At 52.6% G+C, this 6,406-nt stretch overlaps 1 pseudogene; it reads left to right on the top strand.

The window, feature by feature from the left end:
* Positions 1–1,075: 1,075 nt before the first annotated feature.
* On the top strand, positions 1,076–3,162 carry LOC133923498 (uncharacterized; annotated as a pseudogene).
* The last annotated feature ends 3,244 nt before the right edge of the window (positions 3,163–6,406 follow it).

The following is a 6,406-nucleotide window of genomic DNA, read 5'->3' as shown; positions in this document are numbered from 1 at the left end:
CTCAACATTTCCAAGCCGGGATTTCAAATCGAGTACCTCATGATGCATGGTTTCCATGAAGCCGATGCTAGAGCCGTCCAACGTCGCCAAATCCTCAGGATTAACAATCACTGCAGATGATGAAGCCCCACCCGCCGCTGTCGAAGCTGCAGATGCTGCTGCCGCCGTCTTGGTGGTACGCGTCATGTTGTCAGTATGGAGCAGATGCGGTTCGGATTGTTCCTCCCCAACTCAGATCTGCACCACGATTCTACCGCCGTCGGAGCTGGAGATCGACCGAGGGATTTTACTACCCAGAAGAACCAGGCAACCCAAGTCTGAATCCAACTCACCTCCTTCTTCACTGCAAGCGAATCGAACTCGGTTCCCGGAATTTTACGCCCAAACAAATGTTGGACAACCCTCACCGATGATCCGAATCGTTGCTAAGGTCCGAGAATCGCAAGGCTCTAGTACCAATTTGTCAAACCCGATCGAACCCGAGCTCAACCAAAAGAGAATCACGCATCACAGGAGAAAGAACCCAACGAAGAACAGAGGAAATCAGACGATGAAGGGAGGAAGGAAGGAAGAACCCAGCGACGAATTCATTCCCCACCCATAGTTTTTGTGGTTCTGTTACAAGCAAAATGGTTGGATCATTCTCATTGTCTACCTCCCTCCGGAAATATCCCAGGCTAATTACCTCAGTCTGAATTACAACGCGGTAAAAGTGAAATTAGGTACTGTAACTGTCTGACAACTAACAAACAACTGAAATTAACATAAGCTTTTAACTTCCAAAACTTGAATGTTCCACCGCCGTCCAATTGGATATGAGCGTCTCTCATTAACCCGCGCCCAACCGGTATCTTCAGGTCAAGACACGAGATAAGCCCAGGCCGCCCCCCGGCCTCGCGCCGCGCCGGTCGGCGCGCGACGGGACCTCCACCAAAAGCCGCGCGGCGCGGCGGAGCACGTCACGTCACGTCGGGACCGAGACGTGGCTGTGGACTACGCCAGCAGGGCCAGGGCGCGCGCTCGAGATGTGGCCGCGGAGCGAGTGAGTGAAGGCGAGGGAAGGAGGACACGAGATGATTCGAGGCGGTCGCGACTTGCCGGCGTTGCCTTGCCGTCTTGCCCGCCTCCAGCATGGGGAGCTTCGTGATCTGACAGCCGAGATGGCGGGCCCACGCCAACGGACGGCATCCAAAGGCGTTCGAGGGGTTAGCGAACGCTATTTCCCATCACAATTATTTCTTTCCTTTTTTTGGGTACTTTCCGGACAGTAGGTAAGCAAGACGATAGGGTGCTAGCAGGATGGCGGCAAGCTTCTGCGCCGGCCCCGTTGCCTCCGCGGCAACAAACCCTAGCTCCGCCGGACACGGCCTCCAGACCCTAGCTCCGGCCGCCGCGCTGCCTGCTAGATGGAGGTCCAGCCGGCCAACTTCCGCCTTGCCCTCCCTCCGGCGCCACAATGCCGAGCTACGGTCGCTCCACGTCGCCGCCAGCACTGACCCGAAGGTGAGACATTTGGGACCTCTTCTTGCCTTTCGTGGTTACAAAGTTTGGGTGTGAGGCGCCAGCAGAGCAGTTAGGTCGTGGAAAACTTCGCCCCTTTGGGCCTCTTTGTGGATGGAGGACAAGAGAGATTTGCAACAGGAGTATTACAGTGTGTGAATGGAGAACTAAACTGTTTGTGTTAAGGTTCCATTGATCATTTGCGATAAGTACTTACATTCAGTATGCCCAGGATTAAAATATCATGCATTGTTAGTCTATATTTGTTGGATAAATTTAGAAGAAGATAAGCTAAAATTGGAACGCTTTGATATTATTCTGGCAACACACGTGTATTTGGAGAACATGGGAGATACTTTTTTGTTCTTATGCTAAATTGAATAGTTTGAACAGTGGGATATACTGAGAAGAGAGTTATAGGATTTAAGGCGTAGTTGTAATATTGTGTTTTAAGCTACTGTTAAAACGTGTAATGAGATAAATTAATGAAATATTTATGTAACTGGGATAAATGTAACCAGACGAGAAACAAAACTATTAAAAAGTGCTCATATTCTTTGTTGGAGCTTCTTCTCATGTATTTCATTTTGACCAAGTGTGATTCATCGAGTTTAACTAAAATGAGTATTTCTCTGTAGACTGTCAATGGGGAAGATTTGCCTCCTATGAAAGACCTAATTCAACTATACAAGACAGCTTTTCTAGACGGAAACGACGAAGTTCTTGATGTAGTCGAGAAGGCAATCACTGCTGTGGAAAAAGAGAAGAGTAGGGTAGCATCTCAATTTGAAAGTATTACAGCCGAAATAACTTCTGGGAAGGAAAAGTTTCTTCGCTTAAATGCCGATCTGGAGAATTTCCGGAAGCAGACTGAAAAGGAGTGTGCAAAGTTTACATCAAATATACAAGTGGATAGTTGAAACGTTAAGATATTTGGGTGTTGGAGTTGTCGAAACAGTTGGCAAGCCGTTTGATCCTTTGGTAAGTATAATTTACCTTTTCTGTCATCCGTTTTATTCACATTGTCAATGGCCGCCTCCCTAACAGCTTGGATACACAACACTTACGAATCTTGTGAACATGCATAAAAAATTATGTTCTGGTATCAATAAGTGCATAATGACGTCTAGGTTTTCTTATGGCCTGGCTCATAATGGATGTACATCATGTATTACCCTACCGAGGTGAACTTAGCTTTCACACAATATCAGTATGCACTTCGGAGAACTTTGGGGTAGTAGGAATAATGCTTACAAGTAACATCCAGACTAAATTGCAGTGTAGTTCTTGGTCCATATAATCATATAAAAAATGTAATTTTTCAGATACTTAGTGCTTGCATGTTGCATCTGGAAATGAAGATATGAATGAGAAATGTTACTTTTCTTTTCGCCATATATGCGCTATTATGAGAGCTCATACCTTGTCTTTTCTTATGAAGGTACATGAGGCCATGGCACGAGAAGAATCTGTGCAATTCAAGGCAGGGGTTGTCTCCCATGAAGTCCGCCGAGGGTTCCTTCTGAAGGAGCGGCTGCTAAGGCCTGCCACTGTGAAAGTCTCTACTGGTTCTGGCAAACAAAGTGCAAGCTCGGTCGAGGATGCCAAAGATGCTGCTGTTTGAATCTGGTTGAAACGATCAGCGGCAACTGATAGCAAAGCAGCATTGGTGGAGGAGGCCAAAGATGCCGCTGTCTGAATCCGGCTGAAACAATCAGCAACTGAGAGCAAAGCATCGTTCTTTTTTAGCTGCTTCTTTTTTATTTTAACATGGCGGAGGCATTCGATTTCAAATGAGAGGGTCTCGTATGTATACACTCTGGTGTTACAAATTTACACCAGCTTCAAGTTTTGCTGTTACTTGGTGTCATTTGCTGGAATACTTCCCACCAAAACAGCGGACCAATGGACACAACCATATGACGCCTGACTGACTTCTTGCTTTCGCCAATTACGTGCCGTAAAGCACTTTAGGCAACAAGCTTTGCCATCTGGATTAGATTTTGCTTAAACTTGTTAGTTAATCTAGCTATTTTCTTGTTTAGTTAGCTGTCTTCTCCGTGTAAGTAGTGGCCATGCTCATCTGTTGGAGTTTTGGCCGAGTTGTACGCATGCGATAACGCTGCATCGTGCGGCAGTGCGCTTCATGCGTGGACCCCCGCTGGTAGTGGCGGAATGGCCGGGCTCACGTTCTTGTAATTTGGAGAATAAAAGGAGAAGAAAAGAGTCCAGAAAAGCGGTGATTTTGCGCAGCTCAAAACAACTCTCCAGTTTACTGTTCATCTTCTTCCTCGAGCCATCGCGTTCCAGCGCTGTGTTTTGAGGTCGTTTGGCTAACAATTGGCATCAGAGCCGTAAGCTGATCCTGGGGGGAGGCAATGTCATCCTCTTGGGCTCCGGAGAATGCTCACTCGCAGACGCCACCGCGGCGAGGGTGTGGCCGCTCGCCGTCACCTCCTCCGCGACGACCACGTCCCCGAGGCACCGGTGAGCGTGCGACCGTGGTCGAACGCGTCGTGAGGGAATCCTCCGGCTCCATCGTCTACCCTACGCTGACGCGCACCAACTACACCGACTGGGCCTTGGTTATGCGCGTCAATCTCCAGGCGCAAGGCCTCTGGGAGGCCATCGACCCCGGGCATGCTGACTACCGCGACGATCGTCTCGCGCTCTCGGCCATACTCCGGGCGGTCCCGCCGGAGATGCTCTCATCTCTCGCCGTGAAGAACACGGCAAAGGAGGCATGGGATGCGGTGAAGACCATGCGGATGGGCGTGGAACGTGTGCGGGAAGTGAACGCGCAACAACTGTGCAGACAATTTGGGGATATTGCGTTCAAGGACGGTGAATCCATTGACGAATTTTCGATGCGGATCGCCGGCCTCGCCAACAATCTCCGCCTGCTCGGTGATGACATCTCTGATGCTGAGGTGGTCAAGAAGCTGCTGCAGGTAGTCCCAGATCGGTTCATGCAGGTCGCGATCTCCATCGAGACGTTGCTCGATGTGAGCTCGCTATCAATCGAGGAAGTCTGCGGTCGTCTCCGGGCGGTCGAGCAGCGCTACGAGCGCTCCAGCTCGGGCGAGAAAGGAGGCCGTCTTCTTCTCTCTGAGGAAGAATGGCTGGCGCGCATGCGCAAGAGAGAAAAAGATGGGTCGCAATCCAGCGGCAACAGTGGGAACTCCTCGCGCCACGGAAGGTCGCACGGCGGGCACTTGAAAGAAACCTCACGCAACGCGAGGGACGCCCAGTCCACGTGCAACGACCGCGACATCAAGAAAGACAAGTGCCTCTACTGCGGGAAAAAGGGCCATTGGGCCCGTGATTGCAGGAAGAAGAAGAGGGACGAGGTGCACCTGGTGCAAGAAGGCGGAGACGACGAAGAACTGTCCCTGTTGATGGCGCAGGTAGCCTCGCTCTCACCTGAGCATCACCCTGAGCGTGACGTACCGGCACACGTCGGTGGGCGCATTTTCCTCAACGAAGAGCGCGCAATGGTGCAGCTTGGCGACACCAACACCGGCGGGCAGGAGAGCGGCGTGTGGTACCTCGACACGGGCGCGTCGAACCACATGACCGGCAACGACGCGGCCTTCTCCGAGCTGGATCGTAGCGTCACCGGCTTAGTAAAATTCAGCGACGGCTCAATCGTCGAGATCCTCGGGCGTGGCACAATCGTGTTCGCGGCCAGGGAAGGACGCCATCGCGTGCTGACGGATGTTTACTACATCCCTCGTCTGCGCAGCAGCATCATCAGCCTGGGACAGCTTGACGAAGTTGGATGCCAGGTGTTGATCGAGCATGGCGTGCTGCGGGTACGCGATCCGAAGATGGAGCTCCTCGCCAAGGTACGCAGGTCATCAAATCGCCTGTACAAGATCATGCTCACCCTCGCACAGCGAATCTCGCTCCTGGCATGTTTTGATGATGATGCGTGGCGCTGGCATGAGCGCTTCGGTCACCTCAGCTTCGATGCCTTGAAGAAACTGGCGCGCGGCGGGATGGTGCATGGTCTCCCTCAGCTCACGCACGTCGACCAGCTCTGTGACGCGTGCCTTGTCGGCAAGCAACGACACGCGCCGTTCCCGCTGGAGGCGAAGTACCGTGCCAAGCATCGTCTTGACCTTGTGCACGGCGACCTATGCGGCCCCGTCACTCCGGCGACCCACGGCGGCAGGTGCTACTTCCTTCTCCTCGTCGATGATGCCAGCCGATACATGTGGCTGGTGCTATTGTCGAGCAAGGACGAGGCGACGGGCGCGATCAAGAAATTCCAAGTCGGCGTCAAGGTGGAGACAGGCAGGAAGCTCCGTGCACTGCGCACGGATCGTGGAGGGGAGTTCACCTCCGTGACGTTCGGGGAGTACTGCGTGGAGAAGGGCGTGCACCGGCAGCTCACGGTGTCGTACTCGCCGCAACAGAACGGCGTTGTGGAGCACCGGAACTAGACTGTGATGGCTATGGTGCGCTGTCTCCTCAAGGCGAAAAACATGTCGAGCTCATTTTGGGGGGAGGCGGTGAATACTGCTGTCTTCATCTTGAATCGCTCGCCGACCAAGAGCGTCAGCGGGATGACACCGTATGAGGCTTGGCATGGCGAGAAACCGGCGGTGCACTTCATGCACACGTTCGGGTGCCTCGCGCATGTCAAGGTCACATGCCCTCACGCTGCGAAGCTTGATGACAGGAGCATGAAGATGGTGTTCGTGGGGTATGAGCCTGGCTCCAAGGGCTACCGTGTGTACGACCCAGCGAGCGACCGGCTGTACGTCACCCGCGACGCGGTGTTCGACGAGGCCAAAGGGTGGAATTGGGAGGAAACCAGTGGCGGCGCTGTCCCTGAGACGTTTACCGTGGAGTACATGGTCAGTGCGCTCTCGGGCAGCGGCGAGCCGTGCTCTCCTGT

The sequence above is a fragment of the Phragmites australis genome, chromosome 7 (assembly GCF_958298935.1).
Source record: "Phragmites australis chromosome 7, lpPhrAust1.1, whole genome shotgun sequence".
Taxonomy (NCBI): domain Eukaryota; kingdom Viridiplantae; phylum Streptophyta; class Magnoliopsida; order Poales; family Poaceae; genus Phragmites; species Phragmites australis.
Note: the sequence above shows the minus strand (reverse complement) of the source record. Positions and strands in the feature narration are given on the sequence as shown.